The sequence below is a fragment of the Tamandua tetradactyla genome, chromosome 2 (assembly GCF_023851605.1).
Source record: "Tamandua tetradactyla isolate mTamTet1 chromosome 2, mTamTet1.pri, whole genome shotgun sequence".
In the NCBI taxonomy this organism is placed as follows: Eukaryota; Metazoa; Chordata; class Mammalia; order Pilosa; family Myrmecophagidae; genus Tamandua; species Tamandua tetradactyla.
Genome location: NC_135328.1, coordinates 128,890,220 through 128,914,618, shown reverse-complemented (window position 1 = coordinate 128,914,618; position 24,399 = coordinate 128,890,220). Strand labels below are relative to the sequence as shown.

Below are 24,399 nucleotides of genomic sequence, written 5' to 3'. Positions count from 1 at the left end.
TGGCATCTACTGGACACAGAAGATAGCAGGTAGCTGCTGGAAGAGAAGCAGGTTATCGTCAACTGGCAGGGGATTCTCTTTTCATGTGCCTCTGGAGGCTGAGGTGACCCGTGACTTTTCTTTCTTGAGCTCTCATTAAATTAAAAAATAAGATGCTGTTATAGCTTGAATTGTTCCCCCAAAGGGATACGTTCAAGTCCTAACTCTGGTCTTGTGAATGACCTTATTTGGAAAGAGGTCTTCACAGATGGAATTATTAAATTAAGATGAGGCCACACTGGATGAGAAGGTCTGATCCAAAATGACCAGTGTCCTTATAAAGGGCAAAGGAGACAGGCAGATGACACTGGGGATCTTGTGGGGAGGTAGAGCAGAGCTTGGAGTGACATTACCATAAGCCATAGTCCATCAAGGGTTGCTGATCACTGCCCAGAGGCCAGAGAGAGTGAAGGACAGACTCTTCCCTTCAGTTTTCTGAGGGAACGTGGCCAGCTGACACTTAGAGTTGGACTTCCAGCCTTCAGAACCATGAGACAATAAATTTCTATTGTTTTAAGCCACCTAATTTGTGACACTTAGTTATGGCAGCTGCAAAATAAGACAGTGGCCAAACAAAAATTACAGAAAAAGTGGAATTCCTGTGCATGATAAAGGACTGTTGTTGGTGTCAGACAAATGAGCTTTAACCCCCAACTAAGCTCAATGCAATATATTTAGGTGCTCCTAAAATCATTGTGGAATTATAAAAGGGGAGTGAAGTGGAAGACTTTGGATGCTGGGTTTAGTTTTGCTTCTAGCACTTTATCCACTTGTGTCCTTGGACAAGTGACTTGACCTCTCTGTGCCTCAATTTCTTCATGTAAAATGGGTTATTGTGACCTAGTGAATTACTGCACACAAAGTGCTTTGGAGGTACTAAGTAAGTGTTAGCTATAATTATGATTATAAAAATTTGAATTTGTATCATCAAGGGTATGTTCTGATAACGGCACATATTAAAGTTTAACTATATACGTACCTTCATCTATTCAGAGATACATTGAAAGTCTTAATCGAGGCCCCTAGCAAATGAATGGAAATAATCGGACTCAGAAATTAGGAGACATCTCAAGCGTGCAGGGAGTAGGGACACCCATGGGGAGTGAGGCTAAGAACATTCCAGAGCGCCAAGCAGAAACTTGGAATTCATCTCTTGGCAGCTGGCCAGAGATGCAAAATCTCAGGTCCCACTCCAGACCAAGTGAAGCAGAATCTGCATTTTAGTGAGGATCCCAGGGAATTAAAGTTAAACTGAAGTGTTTTCTACTTTTATTATCATATAGTGAGACCATCATGCCTGTCTCTTTCACTGAAATGTTCACTTACAGAGAGTTTGTGTTTATTCACTGCTCTATTCCCATGTGGTACACGCTGTGGCCTCTGAAAACTGACAAGCAGTCAAATCACAATAAAATTAAAAAGATATCCAAATCTGAGAAGCTATCAATTAACAACAAAACAATAATGGACGAGCAAGTCTTCCTAGTCCTTCCCAGGATGAACCTTTTATTTCTAGCTTGTGGAGGACATGGTGTCTCATGACTTGGTTTAAACCCTTCCTATATTTGTTATGGAATGGTCAGCTCTGAGTACCACCTTCAGCCTTGTGAGCCACAGCTCCTAACAAACTCAGCAGGAAGCAGAGCCCTGAACAGAGAAGCAGAAAGGAATACACGAAACTGTAAGGAACCATTCCAGGAAGCCTCCAAAGGCTGTTGTGTATCAGTTATCTATTGCCGTGTAACAAACAACCTGTGCCAGTTTCAAAGGTTGTATGCACCCTAGAAAAGCCATGTTTTAATCCTAATCCCATTTTGTAAAGGCACCATTCTTCTAATCCCTATTCAGTGCTGCATGTTTGAATTTGTAATTAGATCATCTCCCTGGAGATGTACTCAATCAAGACAGTTGTTTAAACTGATTAGTGGAGACTGTCTCCACCCATCCGGTGGGCCTTTGTTAACTGGAATCCTACAAAAAGGAAACATTTTGAGAATGTGTGAGAAAAGAGAAGACAGCCATGAACAGAGAGTCCACCACCATGCATTTGGAGAGAAGAAAAAAAAACCTCCTGGAGCTTCATGAAACAGAAGCCAGGAGAGACTAGCAATGACCTCGTGTTTGCCACATGCCATTCCAGATGAGAACAAACCCTGACTGTTTTCCATGCCTTTCCACTTAAGAGAAACCCCAACTTATCAGCCTTCTTGAACCAATATCTTTTCCTATGACTTAGGTTGGACAATTCTATAGACTTGTTTTCTCGCCTTAGAACTATAAACTTGCAACTTATTAAATTCCTTTGTAAAAGCCATTCCATTCTGGTATATTGCATTCTGGCAGCTAACAAACTAGAACACAACCACAAAACATAATGGCTTTAAACAACATTCATTTTTTCATTTCTCATGGTTTCTGTGGTCATAGTTTTGGAAGGTTCAGTTGGCAATTCTGGAAGGTTTCTCATATGTTTGCAACAAGACAGTGGCTGGAGCTGCTGGGACGCTGGGAACTCACCCCTTCGTGTGATCTCAGCACCTCCTATGGAACTTGGGCTTCCTCCCAGCATAGCGACCTCAGTAGAGCTGCTTCCATGGTGCTTCAGAGTTCTAAGCATGAATGCTGCAGCCAACAAGAACTTCTGCATATTCTCTCATTTTAAGATTTTAAAAATGTATACTTTACTAGATTTTTAAAATTGTAGTGAAGACATAAAATTTACCATTTTAACACATTTTTAAGTGTACAATTCAGTGCATTAATGACACTAACAAAGTTTGCTATCATTACCACTATTTCCAAAACTTTTCCATCACCCTCAACAGAAACTCTATACCCATTAAGCAATAACTCCCCATTCCCATTCCCCTATTTCCATCCTGTTTTTATGAATTTGCATATTCTAAGATTTCATAAGTAGAATACGTACTTTCCCTTTAGTGCCAGGCTTCCTTCACTTAGCATAAAGCCTTCAGGTTCATGAATATTGCAGCATGGCTCAGAACTTCATTGCTTTTTATGCTGAATAATATTCCATTGGAATACATTTTGTTTGGACTACATTTTGTTTGTCCATTTTTTCATTGATGAACATCTAGATTGCCTCTGTCTTTGGCCTGCTCACCCTATCCTCTTGGTTACAAGCGAGTGATAAGCCTACTCAGATTCAAGTGAGAAGAATTAGATTTTTCCTCGGAATGGAGGACAGGCAAAACTCTAGAAGCACATCTTGGATGGGAGATAATGTTGTATTCTTTTTGGAAACAGTGTATGGAGGCTCTCTCTACTGTGGCTGGTAAATGTCTTTCCCCTTCCTCCTTGCCATCCTAACTCCTGATGGTGTCATCAGCTAGGTTCTTGCTTTTACATAAATTCAAAGATGCTCGTTTTTTCATAAACCTTCTCTAGTAAACCTTACTCCACTCTGATCACTAGTTCTCTTCTTAACTTGTGTTATGGTTGACTTGTGTCCCCAGAAAAGAGATAGAGAATGTCCACCCCTCAGGACCTCAGAATGTGATCTTACATGGAAATAGGGTCTCTGGAGCTGAATTAGTTAAGAATTTTGAGGCGGGATCATATGGGCTTAGGTGGGCTCTAAGCACAATAACTGGTGTCCTTATCAAAAGATGAACAGAGATACACACAGAGGGGAGGAAGCAGAGTGAAGATGGAGGCAGAGAGTTCAGGGCTGCATCACAAGCCCAGGATTGCCAAGGATTGGCAGCAAACACCAGATGCAGAAGAGGCAAGGAAGGAGTCCTCTCTGTAGGTTGGTTTCAGACTTCAGACTTCTGGAACAGTGAGATAATCAATTTCTGTTGTTTTAAGTCACAGAGTTTATGGCATTTTGTTACAGCAGCCCTAGGAAATTGACACCTTTTTTTTTCTCTGTAAAACTTTTTTATTGTATAATATAAATACAAAGCAAAGAAATAAAAAAGCAATAGTTTTCAAAGCACTCTTCAAAAAATATTACAGCATAGATCCCAGAGTGTGTCATGGGCTACCATATGATCCTCTCATATTTTTCCTTCTAGCTGCTCCAGAATATAGGAGGCTAGAGGGCTTAAATACTTTTTTATCACCACAGTCTACTTTTTCCCCTTCTTTTTCTGTGAACAATAACATATATACAAAAAAGCTATATGTTTCAAAGCACAGTACCACAATTAGTTGTAGAACATGCTTCAGACTTTGACATGGGTTACAATTTCAGGTTTTTACTTCTAGCTGCTCTAAAATACTGGAGACCAAAAGATATCAGTTTAATGATTCAGCATTCATATTCATTTGTCAAGTCCTATCTTCTATGTATAATTCCACATTCACCTTTGATCTTTCCATACCTCTGTTTGGGGTTGTTTGGGCTATGGCAATTCTAAATTTTTGATATTGGAAGAGTCTGTCACTAATATAGGGTAGGGAGATGGGAACTATCTGATGTTCTGGAGAGGCTGGGTTTGGTTTTGACACCTTCTTTTAATTCTATTATTCATTCTCATTTCTATAATGCCATTCATAAAGGTGATGTTAAAAATATTTAACAACAGATGTGGTTCAGAAATCAATTAATCAGAATGGACCCTGGAGACCAGGGTTAACATTTTAGCTGTTGAATCATGAGGTCTCTAGTTCCTAAGGCAGATACCAGGCTGGCAGGAATATCCTAGGGGCTGGTCCTAAGAAATGATTATCAGCAAACAGTGTGGAATTAATTTAGTATGAAAACCAATATTACTTTTCTGATGTGTGCTGGTGGAAGTTTCACTGTGGTGATTTGTTGCCTTATTTATAACCTGGTTATTGCCTAAGAAAGTGGATATCTGATAATGGAAGAGACTTTGTTTACCAATTGTGGAGTTGGGTGCAGATGAGGATATACTAGTTTGGTGGAGCTGGGTTCAATTCCTGTGCATGGTCCAGGATGGGGTTGGGAGGTAGAAGAGAAGATCTGAGGCTGAAGGTTTGGGGTGAATAGGGAGGGTTGTCCTGGGTGCTGCCCTGGGAAGGCTCAGGAAGAGGCAGGATATAGGTGGCTGGGAAGCAAGCCTTGGAGAAGATGGGAACATTTGGAGCCAAATACACTATGCCCTTGTAACCAGTCCTCAGTCTTGCCTGTGAACCTGGAGGTAATTTACCTTGCTCGCTATTGCCTTAGAGAGGATTTCCTTGGTAGGGGTTGTACAAACTATTCAAAAGTAAGTTATATGTATCATGCCCCTTGAACACTTAATACTTCCAAGTACCTCAACAATTCCTAGTGGGAATTGGGCTGTAACTATATGTCAGGCACTATACTAAGACCTTTACAAATGTCACCCTGCAAAGTCCCTTTTATGTGCGTGATTAGTTTTAAATTTAAATTTTTTTTTATCATCACAACTGACTTTTTTTTGGTGAAAAATAACAAATATACAAAAAAGCGATACATTTCAAAGCACATCGCAACAATTAGTTGCAGAAAAGATTTCAGAGTTTGGTATGGGTTACAATTTCACATTTTTAGGTTTTTACTACTAGCTGCTCCCAGACACTAGGGATTAAAAGAAATATCAATATAATGATTCAGCATTCATACTCATTTGTTAAACCCTACATTCTCTGTATAACTCCACCATCACCTTTTTTTTCCCCACTCTATGGGTATTTGGGATATGCCCATACTAACATTTTCATGTTGGAAGAGGCTGTTGATAATATGGGATGGGGATAGAAGTAGCTGATGTTCTGGAGAGGCTGGTCCCCTCTGCACTTCAGGATTTATCAAGTCCAGGGACCCATTTGGAAGTTGTAGGTTTCTGGAAAGTTATCCTAGTGCATGGAGCATTTATAGAATCTTATATAATGCCCTAGGTATTCTTTAGGATTTGCAGCTACGGTGCCAGGGCAAGTCTCATCCCTGGGAGTCATCTCTCATGCCTCCAGGGAGACTTTCACCCCTAGATGTCATGTCCCACATAGGGAGGAAGGCAATAATTTCAATTACAGAGTTGGGCTTAGAGAGAGTGAGGCCACATCTGAGCAACAAAAGAGACCTTCCAGACATGACTCTTACACATAGCTATAGGTAGGCTGTTTCTCCGCTACATACAAGCATCCATGTATGGTTTGTTGTATGTGTCAATGGCTAGACCACAGCACTTAGTGATTCAATCAAACAAAACTAATCAAGGTGATGCTGTGAAGGTATTTTTGAGGTAGTAAAGGAGATTACTCATTTGTTCGAGTTTGCTAGCTGCTGGAGTGCAATATACCAGAAACAGAATGGCTTTTAAAAAGGTGAATTTAATAAGTTGGTAGTTTACAGTTCTAAGGCAGAGAATATGTCCCAATTAATGCAAGTCTATAGAAATGTCCAATCAAAGGCATCCAGGGAAAGACACCTTGGTTCAAGAAGGCCAATGAAGTTCAGGGTTTCTCTCTCAAGTGGAAGGGCACATGGTGAACACATCAGAGTTTCTTTCTTATCTGGAGAGGCATGTGGTGAATATGGCATCATCTGCTAGCTTCCTCTCCTGGCTTCCTGTTTCATGAAGCTCCCTGGGAGGCATTTTCCTTCTTCATCTTCAAAGGTCGCTGGCTGGTGGACTCTGCTTCTTGTGGCTATGTCATTCTGCTCTGCTCCCTCTGAATCTCTCCCATTCTCCAAACTGTTTCCTCTTTTATAGGACTCCAGTCAACTAATCAAGACCCACCGGAATGGGTGGAGACTCATCTCCACCTAATCCAGTTTAACAACCACTCTTGATTAAATCACATCTCTAGAGAGATGATCTAATCACAGTTTCAAGCATACAGTGCTGAATAGGGATTAGAAGAAATGGCTGCTTCTACAAAATGGGATTAGGATTAAAACATGGCTTTTCTAGGATACATACATCCTTTCAAATCAGCACATCATCCAATCAGTTGAAGGCCTTAAGAGCAAAAACTGAGGTTTGCTGTAGGGAAAGAAACCTTGCCCCAACATGGTTGACACTTGCCTGAGTTTCCAGCCTGCCCACCTGCTGCTATGAATGGAATTGTGTCCCTTGCAAAAGATATGTTGAGTCCTCAACCCAAATCCTAAATGTGACTTTATTCTTTCTTTCATTTTAAACAGTTTTATTTGCCTGTCATACCATCCAACCTAAGTAAATAGACATACCTTCTCCACCATAATCTATATGAGGACATTTCCTTTTCTTCCACAAAGAATCCATATCCCTACCCCATGCTCCCCATCTGTTGACATTTAGTTCTGGTATAATGCTTTTGTTACATTTAGTGAAAGCATATTACAATTTCACTGATGACTATAGACCCTAGCTTGCATTGATTGTACTTTTACCTGCATATCTTCCATTTTCAGCACCTTGCTCTGTTGACATTCATTTGTTCTCCCTCATGCAAAAATGTTTTTTATTTGTACATTTAATCACCAGCATTGTCCATTCTAGGCATCCCTAAATTACACTATCTCAGTCTTTATCCTCTATCTTTCCTTCTTGTTTCATACGTGCTCCCTGCCCTTCTCCCTCAATCATACTCACATTCAGTTTCAATCAGTATACTTATGTTATTGTGCTCCAATCAGGTAGTATTGTGCTATCCATTTATAAATTTTTACAATCATCCTGTTGCACATTCCTTCAGCACCAAATACCCAATATCTACCCTATTTCTATCTCCTGATAACCTGCATTCTTAACTTCAACATTCAAAGTTCACTCATTACTGTTAGTTCACATTAGTGAGACCACATAGTATTTGTCCTTTTGTTTCTGGCTAATTTCACTCAGCATAATGTCCTCAAGGTTCATCTGCATTGTTACATACTTCATGATTTTATTCTTCTTACAGTTGTGTAAAATTCCATCATGTATAGACCACAGCTTCTTTAGCTACTTGTCCATTTGGGCTGTTTCCATCTCTTGGCAATCGTGATAATGCTGCTATGACACTGGTCTAAAGTCCCTTTGTGTCCTTGCCTTCAGTTCCTCTCAACATATACCTAGTAATGGGATTGTTGGCTCATATGGCAACTCTATACTTAGTTTTCTGAAGAATTGCCAAACTGCCTTCCAGAGCAGTTACACCATTTTACATTCCCACCAATGGAAATGTGATCTTATTTGAAGTAGAATCTTTGAAGATGTGATTAATGAAAACGAAGCCAAACTGAATAAGGGTGGGTCCTAATCTGATATGACTGGTGTCCTTATAAGAAGAGGAAATTTGGATACAGGCAGACAAACAGAGGGGAGAAGGTTGTGTGACACTGAGGCAGAGAACACCACGAATTGCCAGTGAGCCATTGCCAGAAGCTAGGAGAAGCATGGTATAAATTCTTCCCCTGTGTTTTGAAGGAAGCACAGCCTTGCCCACACCTTGACAATCAGGTTTCTGGCCTTGAGAACTGTGAGACAATGTATTTCTGCTGTTTTAAGTCACCAAACCTGTGGTTCTTTGCATGGAAGTGCCAGGAAATTAAGACACCTGCTCTAAGGATTTCGGACTTGCCAGCTCCCATAACTGCATGAACCAACTCCTTAAAATATGTCATATATATTTCTCAACATATATAGATATATAAAAAGAGATAAATTCTCTGTTCTCCAGAGAAACAGAACCAATATGATATATACAATATAAATATATACATATCATACAAATAAATATTTACATCTCCATCTCCATCTATATTTATTTATATCACCCATCTGTTTATTATCTAGCTATCATATATCTGTATCTATCTATCTATCTATCCATCCATCTAACCAAAATCTTGTTTCTCTTGAGAACGCTGGCTGATACATAGGTAAGGCAGCATATTCACAGGTTCCAGAGATTAGGACATGGATATCTTTGGTCACCACTATTCAGCCTACTTCAGTCTTACTCTTCCCCAAAGAAGGTTCTGGATCTGCTTTATGACCAATTACGTATGCTATTGCACTCACTTTACATTTTGAATATTTTTGGTCTTCCAGTGAGTATAGTCCCAGCTGAGCTGTGACCTGCTTAACAACAGAGTGTGTGCATATTTCCTTTAATTTCCCCTTCCTCTTAGTTCTGTCTAACAATTGATTTCCACCGGCCACACAGGTACAACACTACACCTGACTAAATGGTGGCTGTAGCTCACAGAGCCAACTTGTAACCATATGGCTGCAAAGTGTGCCAATATTCAAGGGCTCAGGCAGCCAGGACATCATGACTTTTCCTCAAAACCAGTCCTCAGCATCACTTTCCAGCCCAGTCAGTAACCTATGATCATTACTACAGAAGTCTGTCTTCAATTAGGGTTTCTGAAGAATTACCAGCATGCTGGACTTCTGGTGTGTTAAGAGACTTTAGAAAGCATCCACTGACTCAATTTACTGAAAAAGAAACAGGTCCCACAGGGGTCAAGTAGCTCAGGCATCAGTTGTGTAAATTGGGCAGTTGCTTAACTTTCCTAAAGCTTCGTCATGTGCAACATGATGACAGCGTTGCCTCCTTCATAGAGCCATGGGGAGGAATAAATGAAGGAGCATGTCAAAGCAGTTCACATAATAGCTGGCCAAGATGCTCTGCGAATGCTAGCTGCTTCCATTATCCTTCACTAGAAGGACTAGAATCTTACTCTAATTCTGTTTAATCCTCATCCCATCACACTGCTGCTTCCATCCAGAGTGAAATGGGCAGAGATTTCATGCATTGCTGAAATTCACAAGTAATCCATCTTGGAAGTGTCCAGTTCTCCGTATGCCAAAGAGCAGGAAATATCTTGTTTGAGCTTCTCTCAAATCAATTTGATTTGACAAATATATACTGAACATCTCTTATATGTAAGATGGTGTGGTATGGGTTGCAAAGGGCAGGGAGACGTGGCCTTTGACTTCAAGTAGCTTAAAATAGTATTATTTTCCCTTAAACTTTGAATTTTGAAATAATTTCAAACTTATAGGTGAGTTTCAAAAATAATATAATACCCATAGAGATCTTCAATATATCCCCCCCAAATAACCTTACCTAGATCCACCAATTTTAACATTTTGTCACATGTGCTGTATCATTCTATCTAGCTATCTATCATCTATCTATCTATCTATCTATCATCTATGTGTTTATTTATCTACTCTATCTATATATCTTCTAGATAGAGATTTGAAAGCGGGTTGTATATATCATGCTCCTCAAACACTTAATACTTCCATACCCATTTCTTAAGAACAAGGAGATTCATTGGTGCAACCACCTTAAGTGCAGTTACTAAGTTTGAGAAATTTAACATTGTTATAAAGCTTTCAGTCTACATTCAAATTTTTTTCATGTGTCTCATTAATGTCCTCTTAGGCCTCTCCCCTTCTACTATTAGATCCAGTACAGAATCATGTACTGCCTTTAATTGTCATTGTCTTTATAGTCACTCTCTCTTTTTTAAATTGTGGAAACATATACACAACATAAAATTTCCATCTCAACCACTTCCAAGCATACATTCAGTGGGATCAATCACAGTCACAGTGTTGTGCTATTCTTATCACCATCCACTACCAGAACTTTCCCATCTCTCAAAACGGATCCCCTATACCCATTATGCATTAACTTCTCATTGCCTCTTCTCCCTACCCCTCGTAACTTGCACTCTACTTTCTGCCTCTATGAGTTTGCTTTTGTAGCTGCTTTCTATACGTGGAATCATATAATATCTGTCTTTTTGTGTCTAGATTATTTCAATCAACGTGAAGTCTTCAGGGTTCATTCATGTAGTGGCATGTATTAGAACTTAATTCTTTTTTATAAATGGCTGAGCGATATTCCATTGTTGCTTATATCACATTTTGTTTATTCATACATCTGTTGATGGACTTTTGGGCTGCTTCTGCTTTATGACTATTGTGATTAATGCCACTGTGAGTACAGTGTGCAAATATCTGTTCAAGTCCCTGATAGCTTATATTATTTTGATAGACTTATGGAGAGCCTTATGCCTTGCCTCTGCGACTAAATAGCTGTGTGACTTTGAACAAACCATGTAGCTTCTCTGTGATGCCATTTTCCTTCCCTTATGTGGAGGCACCGAACAATAATGAACTTCTTTTCATTTTAGCATGACGCAGGGACCAAGCAGGTCCTCAATGAATATTAACATTGACTGATGATGTAACTGTCTTGGATGTGGGGCCATAAGGATGGATGGAACTTCAGAATTGTGAAACATCTTCTCAGACGTGATTGAAGCCACAGGACCATAAGATCCCTCTGGGGATGAAGGTATAGAAAACCAGGCAGAATCCCATGGGAGAAGCATTTATGACACAGCTCCGGAACCCAGTGCCCTCCGTGTGAATCCTAGCACCGCCATTTACTAGCTGTGTGACCTTGGATGAGTAATATAACCTCTCTGTGCCTCAGTTTCCTCACCTGTAATATGGGGATAACAACAGAAATCAGGATTTAAGTGATGACTTAATTACTGAATCATTATATAGATATTCTTTTTTTGCTTTCTGGTGTATTGGAGTAGACAGAGAAACATATCCGAAATCTCTAAATTGTAACCCCATTGCCTTATCTCTGATAGTGATTGTATCACCCTTATCTTTTCCCTCTGTGATTGTAAACATTTATGGACTAACCTTCATTTGTACCCAGTTATCCCGTTTTTCAACTTTAGAGTCTTGTAATCACTAAAGACAGCCCCTACTGATTATTAATGAACAGTCTTGGGTCAGCCCAGAGCTAACCTACCCCAAAGCTAAACTTGTCTTGATGACCGAGACTGGATCTAACCAAAGTGGGCCCTCCTGACATGCGCAGTAGCTTAGACTTTAACCTATGAGTCACCAAAACCTCTCTGCTATTTTCTTACAAGCGTTCTGTGCCTAAGCACGTAATCAGTCTGCGAATGCTCAATAAGTAGGTCACGTCTAATTACATCATATGGGGTCACTGTGCACATTATCCTAAATCCTGCTCATCTGTTCTCTAATAAAACTATCTGAATTACTGCAGTTTGGGGAGACAGATTTTGGACTGCTAGGCCATCTGCTCTCCTACTATGTGCCCAGTAATAAACTCTTTCTCTTTTTGAAACCTCAGTGTCTCAGAAATTGGTTACTGAGTGTGTTGGGCAAAAGAAACCATGGCCTTTGTCCAGTAGCATAGTACTCATCTCATAGGATCAAATGGATTCATATATGTAAGGTGTATAGTGAGTACTCAGAAATGTCAGCTATTATTGTTTGTGTGGGAAAAGGAAAAAGGAAGGAGAAGAAGGAAAAGGAAAAATTCCGGGCAGTGCTACGTTACAGAAATTATTAAGGAGGAGAGGATGTCAATTAGAAAACAAAACCTATGAAGAGGAAGATGAACGACTCACAGGATTGGATCAGAAGGAGAATTTTAGGAATACTTGAGAGTGTCATTTCGATAGGATGGCTAGAAGGAAACCATTATACCAGGAAAAAAGAAGAGAGTGTACAAAGCAAAACACGAAGAAAAAGGAGCAGGAAAGGAAAAGACAGCAAATCGTTGAACCCAGTAGCTCCTGAATGGGGGTGAATTGAGCAAAATGGTTGTCAGGGTTCCACGTACCTGGGGAAGCTGATGGCATTCTCATTCCTGGAGTGCCGGTAACCCAGTGCCAGCCAGCTCTGGAAGCTCCCTGTGTGCTGTCTTAACTCAAGGAAGTCTCAAGAAAATGAATATGTATGTCTCAGATCTGCGGGCTTAGGAAATTGCAGCTAGAAAAGTGAACTCTGTCTTTCACCATCCAAAGCATGGTTCTGCTTTTCATTTGTTTATTTTTGCTATACCTTTTCTGCATTTGTGATGGGGGTTTTCCTAGCTATTGTTGAAGTCTTTGGAGTGACAGAAGACGTTGACCCTAGGATAGGGATTACCATTTATTTACACTGTGTTCCCTGAGGAGTGGGAAGTACCTTTGGGGTCAAAATAAGTCTTAAAAAAACCCTGTGGATTTAACCTGGGTGAGCCAGAATTTCAGTGTATCTCTGTTGGTATCTAAAGTTCCTGGAGGACTCATTATCACAAACCTTGGGATTTCCCTCTCAGCAGGTAACACACACCTGGTCCTACTGGAGTCTCAAAGTCCAGTAGAGTGATACATTTGGGGCAGCCCAGATCATTTGCAGAATTTGCGAGAAAAAGCCTCTCAGTCCTTTCCTTCAACAAAAATATTTATTAAGCCAACACTAAGTGATAGAATCTTGTGCTGGATTCTGGAAATAACAGAACTTAGAACTTAGAGTGTAGTGGGGGAAGGCAGACAACTAAGGAAGTATAACCCATATAAAGCTGAGGATCTAATTGTCAGTCTTGGCAAGGGGTGCTTTCAAAGAAGCACCATCCAACATCCCAGAAATAAACCAAAAGCTATTACTAAAGTATCACAGAAGCACAAAGAGGGGATTCTATTCATAATAAATGAAAAAATATCAAGCCATTTCTCCCTTGTGTCTAAGTTGGAAGCTGCCTCCAAACTTTTCTCTTTTTCATCATTCAGGTGTGTTGGAGAGGAGTTTGGTGGAAATTTGAACCATTGCATGATTTTTAAGCAGGTGGAGTGGTATTATAGGCTTTGTGTTTTGGGGAGTTTTTCTGGATGCTCTGTGGATTGGAGGAGATAGGCTTGAGTATGGGGGGCCAGTTTGGGTGATAATCTGGATAGAGCTGATGTATTATTGGAGCATCTTATATGTGGCTTCCCTACTTCAATTCTTACTCATTCCAATACATTCTCAACCCAGCTGCCAGAGTTATCTTTCAAAAAACAAACCACATTTTATTACTTCCCTGCTGAAAATCCTTCCAAAACTCCTCATTGCACTTTGGATATAAACTAGATTCCCTATTATGGCCTATAAGTCCCTAAATGATGTGTTTTAATTTACATCTTCAATCTCATTTGCCATGTTCCTCCTCTTCAATCCCTAAGCATCAGTCACAGGGTCTTCTTTTTGTTCCTTGAGCATATCACATTCTTTCCTACCTTAGGACCTTTGCACATGTCATTCTCTCTGCCTTGAATGCTTTCCCCTTTAATCTTCACATGTCTGTCTCCTTCTCTATCAGATTCAGCCCTAAACTCAGTGCTTCAGACTGGACTTCCCTTACCATCCTATAAAAGCAGGTCCAAATTACACCCAATCATAGCACTTTGTTCATTTTCTTAGTTGTAGTACTCATATCTGTTATTTTCTTGTTTATTTTGTTTATATTTCCCCTCTAGTATATAACTGTATGGCAGTTTCTTATCTATATTGCTTCCCCTGGAATCATTGCTGAGTGAGTGAATTGATGGATCTATTTAAAAAAATTAAAAAGTAGAATCTACAGGACTTGGAAGTTGGGAAGAGAGGGAGAGGGAGGAATTAACTCCTGGCTCTTTGGCTTTGGGAACTGGGTAGATGGCAGTGATACTGCTTTACAGAGAAGGAAAACATTGGAGGAGAAGCAGATTTGGGGGGAGAGATAGAGTTAATTTTTGGATAAGTTGATTTTGAGGTGCTGTGATATCCATACACATTGTATATATAGTTTGAATCATAGAAAAGAGGTTTCCACCTTTCCCTGCCCCACAGACCAATAGATTGTAATCAAAGCCATAGTAATGAATTAAATAATTTAGAGAGCAATTGTAGGTGAGGACATAGCCTTAAATAACTAATTTCCTAGTCAGGGAGTTGAGGAACAGCCGATAGAGGGCACAGAGAAATAGTGATCAGAGAGACAGGGGAAAGGATATAGTATGATATCATGGCAGGCAAGAAAAGAGAGCAGAATGAGTCAAAATTGAAAAATATCCACAGGGTGGCACACTAAGGAGGTTGTTGGTATTCTTCACAAGAGTTCCAGTGGTGATGAGGGTAGTGATGGTGGTAGAGGCAATTATGGTCATGAAGAAGATGACGGTGGTGGTGAAGGTGCTGGTGAAGATTGTGGTGTGGTCTTGAAGATGGTGATGATGGTGGGAATGGCAGTGCTAATGATGATGGCTGTGAAGACGGTGGTGGTGGTGGTCATGAAGATGGTGATGACAGTGGTGGTAATGAAGATGGTGGTGACGTGATGGTGATGGTGATAAAGTGATGATGATGGTGAGAGTAGTAAATGGTGGTGCTGGTGATGAAGGCAGTGATCACAGTGCTAATGATGATGGAAGTGAAGATGGCGGCATTGGTGGTGGGGATGGTGATGAAGGCAGGGGCAATGGTGATGGAAGTAAAGATGGTGTTGGTGTTAGCAGTGGAGGTGGTGACAGTGATGGTGAAGGTGGCAGAGGTGATGATGGTGATGGCAATGAAGATGATGGTGGAAACCAGAAACAAAGTGTATTGAGGGAAGAATGGGAGATGAGGAAGTAGAGAAAGCAGAGACAGATGAGGACACGAGTGTCAGTGAAGGAAGATGAACAGAAGGTACTTCTTGGATGGGTGAAGCATTGTGCAATTGACTGACCCTTGATATTGTCAAGGCCATAAGTTCTTTATTTTTTTTAAACATAACATATAAACACAAACATTCTTACTCATACATACCATACCCCCTGTCCCTCCTTCTCATTGACCGCCAATATTTCCCCTTCCATCTACCCAATACATTTTAGCCTCTGCTTCTCTATTTTTTTCTATACCCCTTATCACTCCCTTTCATTGATCACTAGCATTTCAATCTATTAAATTTATTTTAAATTTGTTCCCCCATTATTTATTTATTTTTAATTCATATGTTTTACTCATCTGTCCGAATCGTAGATAAAAGGAGCATCAGACACAAGGTTTTCACAATCACACAGTCAAATTGTGAAAGCTATATCATTATACAATCATCATCAAGAAACATGGCTACTGGGACACAGCTCTACATTTTCAGGCAGTTCCCTCCAGCCTCTCCAATATACCTTAACTAAAAAGGTGATATCTATATAATGCATAAGAATAACCTCCAGGATAACCTCTTGACTCTATTTGAAATCTCTCAGCCATTGACACTTTATTTTGTTTCATTTCTCTCTTCCCACATTTGGTTGAGAAGGTTTTCTCAATCCCTCGATGCTGAATCCCAGCTCATTCTAGGATTTTTGTCCCATGTTGCTAGGAAGGTTTACACCACTGGATGTCATGTCCCACATAGAGAGGGGAAGGGCAGTGAGTTTGCTTGTCATGTTGGCTGAGACAGAGAAGGGCCATGAGTTTTGAGTTCTCAAAATCCTTGTGCAGCTTGGTAGGGGGAGCAAAAATCTGTGTGCTGGGGCTTTCCTTTCTTTCTCCCTGTGGACCTCTGTGGGTGGGGTGACAGTTGGGGCAGGAGTTGATCAAGAGAGACATGGGGTCCCCCTAGTGGTCAGGCCAAGGTAGTTCTGCTAATGGGCTGCACTGGGTTCAAGTGCCTGGTGCTACACTTGTTACCTGAGCAATTTGGGGCAAATTAATCAACCTCTTTGTCCCTCAAGTTTCTCTGTTCTGGGATAATGGCAGCAATCTCCTAACACTTTGTTTTCCCATCCATCCTCCTTCCTTTGAGAAATATGAATCTGGGAACATCACACCTCCACCCCACTGCCCCACGGATACATTACAACTCAAATACACTTAGCACAGCTTAAGCCCACCTGATTTGAACCACTCTTCCAGCCTCCTCTCCCTCAGGCTACGAGATACCTTGAGCCATTTGCTGTACCCTGAACTCCTCTGGCTTTTTCCAGCCTCTGGGCTTTTGCATATGTCCTTTCTGTATTGTAAAGCCTGAAATTTCATGTGCTGCCTTAGCATTATTAAGCCTCACAGGGCTCCAAAGGCCTAATTGTGAGTTCCCCTACTCTCTCCAGATACATCCCCGCCTAGTAGGAAAGCACCCCCCTCCATTTAGTGCCCCCATCAACCAACCAGCTGCAATCCAATGGTATCCTCCCCCAGGAAAAAAAAGATCACCCTTCCCTGTCTGCCTCCCACAGCACCTACTTGTTTACTCTATTCCCCACCACAACCCCTATGGCCTGGCATGGTGTGTCGTTCCTCCTCCCCCAGGCTGTGAGCAGGTTTGATGAACAAACTTCTGTTTGAATTCATCTATCCCATTTTGGAGCTCATGTGTTTGACCATCTCATACTACTTAGGGTTAGGGAACCCCTATTTTGCCAATGGGATGAGTAGGAACAGATCAAGACACATTCCATCTGAAATGTCCTCCTTCCTCCACTACTGTGCTTCTGGCCAAGCCCTCCAAGTGTGATTTCTTTAGTATATTCTTCCTTGACTAACCTCACTCTGCCCCATCTCTACTCCCAAGATAGATTTAGGCATCCCTCTCCTCTCGGTTCAAATAATATTTTGTCACATCTAAGGCATCATCAATTTTAAAGTGCACCCTTATTTTATGTAACACCAAGAGAAAAGAAAACTCAACAAAGTATGATTTGTTATAAATGCAGACTCTCCTTTTCTCCAGACCTGCTGAATCAGAAACTCTGGAGGGGGTCCCATCAAGCTGTGCTTAACAGGTCCTCCAGGCAATTCAGATGCATGATCAAGTTTGAGAATCCAGCTCTATACAGTGTAGTTCTCTGGTCCATTAGGAGTGTGGAGAATGGCATTTATTAAAAACACCCACAAAAGTACCAGAAACCATGTTGGTTATGTATCACCCTCACACTGCTTAGTAGAGCCCAGAAGTGAAACTCATATGTCACCAGACTTCCACCTGTTATGACAAAATGAGATTAGATTTCCCTTTAATCACCAAGTCACTACAGTACAAGACACTAGGGGCCTTCCTGCTGGAAATCAGCCCTCAAAAAGTGTTTTCTCAGTTATCTCTGCAAGTTTCCTGCAGGTCTGCCTCATACGTGCCCCTGAATAAGCCCTATCCACTTATCTATTCATCCATCCATCCATGCATCCATTCATCCATCCATCCATCCACTCATCCATCCATCCATCCACTCATCCATCCATCCACCCACTCATCCATCCATCCATCTATGTGTGATCTCAGTCTCCCATGACCAGTGCATCTCGCTCTATAGCCAATGTAAGGAGATGGTCTGCCTGTGCCTCTCTTGTGCTAAAGGTGAGTGGCCTCATTCCTTCCCCACCAGGAACAGATATAGCAGTAGGGTTTGTCAGGTGTCATAAACTGCATATACCTAGCCAAGCAGTCTGTGAATGTTTACATATACTTGGGACAAAATGGGAAGGAGAGTGCTGGCAGATCACCATCTGCTGGGAGATGTGTTTTATGATAAGATGCCCCAAGGAGGGAGTCAACCCACATTCATCATCCATCTTAAGTGCCAGGCTTAGGCGTACCTGGTCCTGAGCACAAGGTTTATTTGTGGGTCACAGGGAAAGGCTCAGGCTTCACCATTCAAGTTCCCTTTCACTGTAAAATTTAGACCAGAAAGCAGTTGTTAGCTGTTACTAGCAGTGGCTACTTTTTTTTTATTAATTAAAAAAAATTAGCTAACACAACATTTAGGAATCATTCCATTCTACATATGCAATCAGTAATTCTTAATATCATCACATAGATGTATGATCATCATTTCTTAGTACATATGCATCGATTTAGAAAAAGAAATAGCAAGACAACAGAAAAAAATAATGAAGAGAAAAAATAAAAATAAAAAATACAAAAATATATAAGAAAAAAAACAAAAAAACTATAGCTCAGATGCAGCTTCATTCAGTGTTTTAACATAATTACATTACAATTAGGTAGTATTGTGCTGTCAATTTTTTTTTTTTTAGAAATCATACCATTCTACATATGCAATCAGTAATTCTTAACATCATCACATAGAAGCATGATCATCATTTCTTAGTACATTTGCATCGGTTTAGAAGAACTAGCAATACAACCGAAAAAGATATAGAATGTTAATACAGAGAAAAAAAATAAAAGTGATAATAGTAAGAACAAAACAAAACAAAACAAAAACCTATAGCTCGGATGCAGCTTCATTCAGTGTTTTAACATGATTACTTTACAATTAGGTATTATTGTGCTGTCCATTTTTGAGTTTTTGTATCTAGTCCTATTGCACAGTCTGTATCCCATCAGCTCCAATTACCCATTATCTTACCCTGTTTCTAACTCCTGCTGAACTCTGTTACCAATGACATATTCCAAGTTTATTCTCGAGTGTCGATTCACATCATTGGGACCATACACTATTTGTCTTTTAGTTTTTGGCTAGACTCACTCAGCATAATGTTCTCTAGGTCCATCCATGTTATTATATGCTTCATAAGTTTATCCTGCCTTAAAGCTGCATAATATTCCATCGTATGTACATACCACAGTTTGTTTAGCCACTCGTCTGTTGATGGACATTTTGGCTGTTTCCATCTCTTTGCAATTGTAAATAATGCTGCTATAACATTGGTGTGCAAATGTCCGTTTGAGTTTTTGCCCTTAATTCCTTTGAGTAGATTCCCAGCAATGGTATTGCTGGGTCGTATGGCAATTCTATATTCAGCTTTTTGAGGAACCGCCAAACTGCCTTCCACAGTGGTTGCACCATTTGACATTCCCACCAACAGTGGATAAGTGTGCCTCTTTCACCGCATCCTCTCCAGCACTTGCCATTTTCTGTTTTGTTGATAATGGCCATTCTGGTGGGTGTGAGATGATATCTCATTGTGGTTTTGATTTGCATTTCTCTAATGGCCAGGGACATTGAGCATCTCTTCATGTGCCTTTTGGCCATTTGTATTTCCTCCTCTGAGAGGTGTCTATTCAAGTCTTTTTCCCATTTTGTAATTGGGTTGGCTGTCTTTTTGTTGTTGAGTTGAACAATCTCTTTATAAATTCTGGATACTAGACCTTTATCTGATATGTCATTTCCAAATATTGATTCCCATTGTGTAGGCTGTCTTTCTACTTTCTTGATGAAGTTCTTTGATGCACAAAAGTGTTTAATTTTGAGGAGTTCCCATTTATTTATTTCCTTCTTCAGTGCTCTTGCTTTAGGTTTAAGGTCCATAAAACTGCCTCCAATTGTAAGATTCATAAGATATCTCCCTATATTTTCCTCTAACTGTTTTATGGTCTTAGACCTAATGTTTAGATCTTTGATCCAATTTGAGTTAACTTTTGTGTAGGGTGTGAGATATGGGTCTTCTTTCATTCTTTTGCATATGGATATCCAGTTCTCTAGGCACCATTTATTGAAGAGACTGTTCTGTCCCAGGTGAGTTGGCTTGACTGCCTTATCAAAGATCAAATGTCCATAGATGAGAGGGTCTATATCTGAGCACTCTATTCGATTCCATTGGTCGATATATCTATCTTTATGCCAATACCATGCTGTTTTGACCACTGTGGCTTCATAATATGCCTTAAAGTCAGGCAGTGCAAGACCTCCAGCTTCGTTTTTTTCCTCAAGATGTTTTTAGCAATTCGGGCACCCTGCCCTTCCAGATAAATTTGCTTATTGGGTTTTCTATTTCTGAAAAATAAGTTGTTGGGATTTTGATTGGTATTGCATTGAATCTGTAAATCAATTTAGGTAGGATTGACATCTTAACTATATTTAGTCTTCCAATCCATGAACACGGTATGCCCTTCCATCTATTTAGGTCTTCTGTGATTTCTTTTAGCAGTTTTTTGTAGTTTTCTTTATATAGGTTTTTTGTCTCTTTAGTTAAATTTATTCCTAGGTATTTTATTCTTTTAGTTGCAATTGTAAATGGGATTCGTTTCTTGATTTCCCCCTCTGCTTGTTCATTGCTAGTGTATAGAAATGCTACAGATTTTTGAATGTTGATCTTGTAACCTGCTACTTTGCTGTACTCATTTATTAGCTCTAGTAGTTTTGTTGTGGATTTTTCCGGGTTTTCGATGTATAGTATCATATCGTCTGCAAACAGTGATAGTTTTACTTCTTCCTTTCCAATTTTGATGCCTTGTATTTCTTTTTCTTGTCTAATGGCTCTGGCTAGAACCTCCAACACAATGTTGAATAATAGTGGTGATAGTGGACATCCTTGTCTTGTTCCTGATCTTAGGGGGAAAGTTTTCAATTTTTCCCCATTGAGGATGATATTAGCTGTGGGTTTTTCATATATTCCCTCTATCATTTTAAGGAAGTTCCCTTGTATTCCTATCTTTTGAAGTGTTTTCAACAGGAAAGGATGTTGAATCTTGTCAAATGCCTTCTCTGCATCAATTGAGATGATCATGTGATTTTTCTGCTTTGATTTGTTGATATGGTGTATTACATTAATTGATTTTCTTATGTTGAACCATCCTTGCATACCTGGGATGAATCCTACTTGGTCATGATGTATAATTCTTTTAATGTGTTGTTGGTTACAATTTGCTAGAATTTTATTGAGGATTTTTGCATCTATATTCATTAGAGAGATTGGCCTGTAGTTTTCTTTTTTTGTAATATCTTTGCCTGGTTTTGGTATGAGGGTGATGTTGGCTTCATAAGTTTTCCCTCCACTTCGATTTTTTTGAAGAGTTTGAGGAGAGTTGGTACTAATTCTTTCTGGAATGTTTGATAGAATTCAGATGTGAAGCCGTCTGGTCCTGGGCTTTTCTTTCTAGGAAGCTTTTGAATGACTAATTCAATTTCTTTACTTGTGATTGGTTTGTTGATGTCATCTATGTCTTCTTGAGTCAAAATTGGTTGTACATGTCTTTCCAGGAACCCGTCCATTTCCTCTAAATTGTTGTATTTATTAGCATAAAGTTGTTCATAGTATCCTGTTATTACCTCCTTTATTTCTGTGAGGTCAGTAGTTATGTCTCCTCTTCCATTTCTGATCTTATTTATTTGCATCCTCTCTTCTTCTTTTTATCAGTCTTGCTAAGGGCCCATCAATCTTATTGATTTTCTCATAGAACCAACTTCTGGTCTTATTGATTTTCTCTATTGTTTTCATGTTTTCAATTTCATTTATTTCTGCTCTAATCTTTGTTATTTCTTTCCTTTTGCTTGCTTTGGGATTAGTTTGCTGTTCTTTCTCCAGTTCTTCCATTAAGTGGACAGTTAATTCCTGCATTTTTGCCTTTTCTTCTTTTCTGATATAGGCATTTAGGGCAATAAATTTCCCTGTTAGCACTGCCTTTGCTGCGTCCCATAAGTTTTGATATGTTGTGTTTTCATTTTCATTCGCCTCGAGGTATTTGCTAATTTCTCTAGCAATTTCTTCTTTGACCCACTCGTTGTTTAGGAGTGTGTTATTGAGCCTCCATGTATTTGTGAATTTTCTGGCACTCCGCCTATTATTGATTTCCAACTTCATTCCTTTATGATCCGAGAAAGTGTTGTGTATGATTTCAATCTTTTTAAATTTGTTAAGACTTGCTTTGTGACCCAGCATATGGTCTATCTTTGAGAATGATCCATGAGCACTTGAGAAAAAGGTGTATCCTGCTGTTGTGGGATGTAATGTCCTATAAATGTCTGTTAAGTCTAGCTCATTTATAGTAATATTCAGATTCTCAATTTCTTTATTGATCCTCTGTCTAGATGTTCTGTCCATTGATGAGAGTGGTGAATTGAAGTCTCCAACTATTATGATATATGAGTCTATTTCCCTTTTCAGTGTTTGCAGTGTATTCCTCACGTATTTTGGGGCATTCTGGTTCGGTGCGTAAATATTTATGATTGTTATGTCTTCTTGTTTAATTGTTCCTTTTATTAGTATATAGTGTCCTTCTTTGTCTCTTTTAACTGTTTTACATTTGAAGTCTAACTTGTTGGATATTAGTATAGCCACTCCTGCTCTTTTCTGGTTGTTATTTGCATGCAATATCTTTTCCCAACCTTTCACTTTCAACCTATGTTTATCTTTGGGTCTAAGATGTGTTTCCTGTAGACAGCATATAGAAGGATCCTGTTTTTTAATCCATTCTGCCAATCTATGTCTTTTGATTGGGGAATTCAGTCCATTGACATTTAGTGTTATTACTGTTGGATAATATTTTCCTCTAAATTTTGCCTTTTGTATTATATATATCATATCTGATTTTCCTTCTTTCTACACTCTTCTCCATACCTCTCTCTTCTGTCTTTTTGTATCTGACTCTAGTGCTCCCTTTAGTATTTCTTGCAGAGCTGGTCTCTTGGTCACAAATTCTCTCAGTGACTTTTTGTCTGAGAATGTTTTAATTTCTCCCTCATTTTTGAAGGATAATTTTGCTGGATATAGGAGTCTTGGTTGGCAGTTTTTCTCTTTTAGCAATTTAAATATATCATCCCACTGTCTTCTAGCTTCCATGGTTTCTGCTGAGAAATCTACACATAGTTTTATTGGGTTTCCCTTGTATGTGATGGATTGTTTTTCTCTTGCTGCTTTCAAGATCCTCTCTTTCTCTTTGACCTCTGACATTCTAACTAGTAAGTGTCTGAGAGAACGCCTATTTGCGTCTAATCTCTTTGGGGTGTGCTGCACTTCTTGGATCTGTAATTTTAGGTCTTTCATAAGAGTTGGGAAATTTTCAGTGATAATTTCTTCCATTAGTTTTTCTCCTCCTTTCCCCTTCTCTTCTCCTTCTGGGACACCCACAACACGTGTATTTGTGCGGTTCATATTGTCCTTGAGTTCCCTGATACCCTGTTCAAATTTTTCCATTCTTTTCCTGATAGTTCCTGTTTCTTTTTGGAATTCAGATGTTCCATCCTCCAAATCACTAATTCTATCTTCTGTCTCTTTAAATCTATCATTGTAGGTATCCATTGTTTTTTCCATCTTTTCTACTTTATCCTTAACTTCCATAAGTTCTGTGATTTGTTTTTTCAGTTTTTCTATTTCTTCTTTTTGTTCAGCCCATGTCTTCTTCATGTCCTCCCTCAATTTATCGATTTATTTTTGAAGAGGTTTTCCATTTCTGTTCGTATATTCAGCATTAGTTGTCTCAGCTCTTGTATCTCATTTGAACTATTGGTTTGTTCCTTTGATTGGGCCATATTCTCAATCTTCTGAGCGTGGACCGTTATCTTCTGCTGCTGGCGTCTGGGCATTTAGTCAGATTTCCCTGGGTGTCGGACCCAACAAGGTTGTAAGATTTTTCTGTGAAATCTCTGGGTTCTATTTTTCTTATCCTGCCCAGTAGGTGGCGCTCGTGGCACACGTTTGTCTCACGTGTTTGGAATGGATCCCCCCGGTCACTGATCTCCGCGGCCTGGGGATTTCCAATCCAATTCTCTCCGTTGGTTCAGGGGCCGCGCGTGGTGGGGGCGTCAGCCGCCGCGGCTTGAGGGGACCCTGTGGCTGGTCGCTGGCCGCAGCGGGCCCGGGGAATTCGCCACCGGACCAGGAAGTCGCCCGCGGGGGAGGGGCGTCGGTCACTGGCTGCCGCGGTCTGGGGAGTTCCCCACCAGACCAGGAAGCTGCCCATGGGTGG

General features: G+C 39.9%; 1 long non-coding RNA gene across 1 annotated transcript; it reads right to left on the bottom strand.

Annotated features, from left to right (window-relative positions):
• Position 1: 1 nt before the first annotated feature.
• LOC143662141 (uncharacterized) lies at positions 2–12,725 on the bottom strand. The gene is made up of 3 exons (XR_013165169.1): positions 12,610–12,725; positions 1,636–1,686; positions 2–36 (listed from the first exon to the last, which is right to left on the bottom strand). It is a non-coding gene; the product is annotated as an uncharacterized LOC143662141 (long non-coding RNA).
• Positions 12,726–24,399: the final 11,674 nt, after the last annotated feature.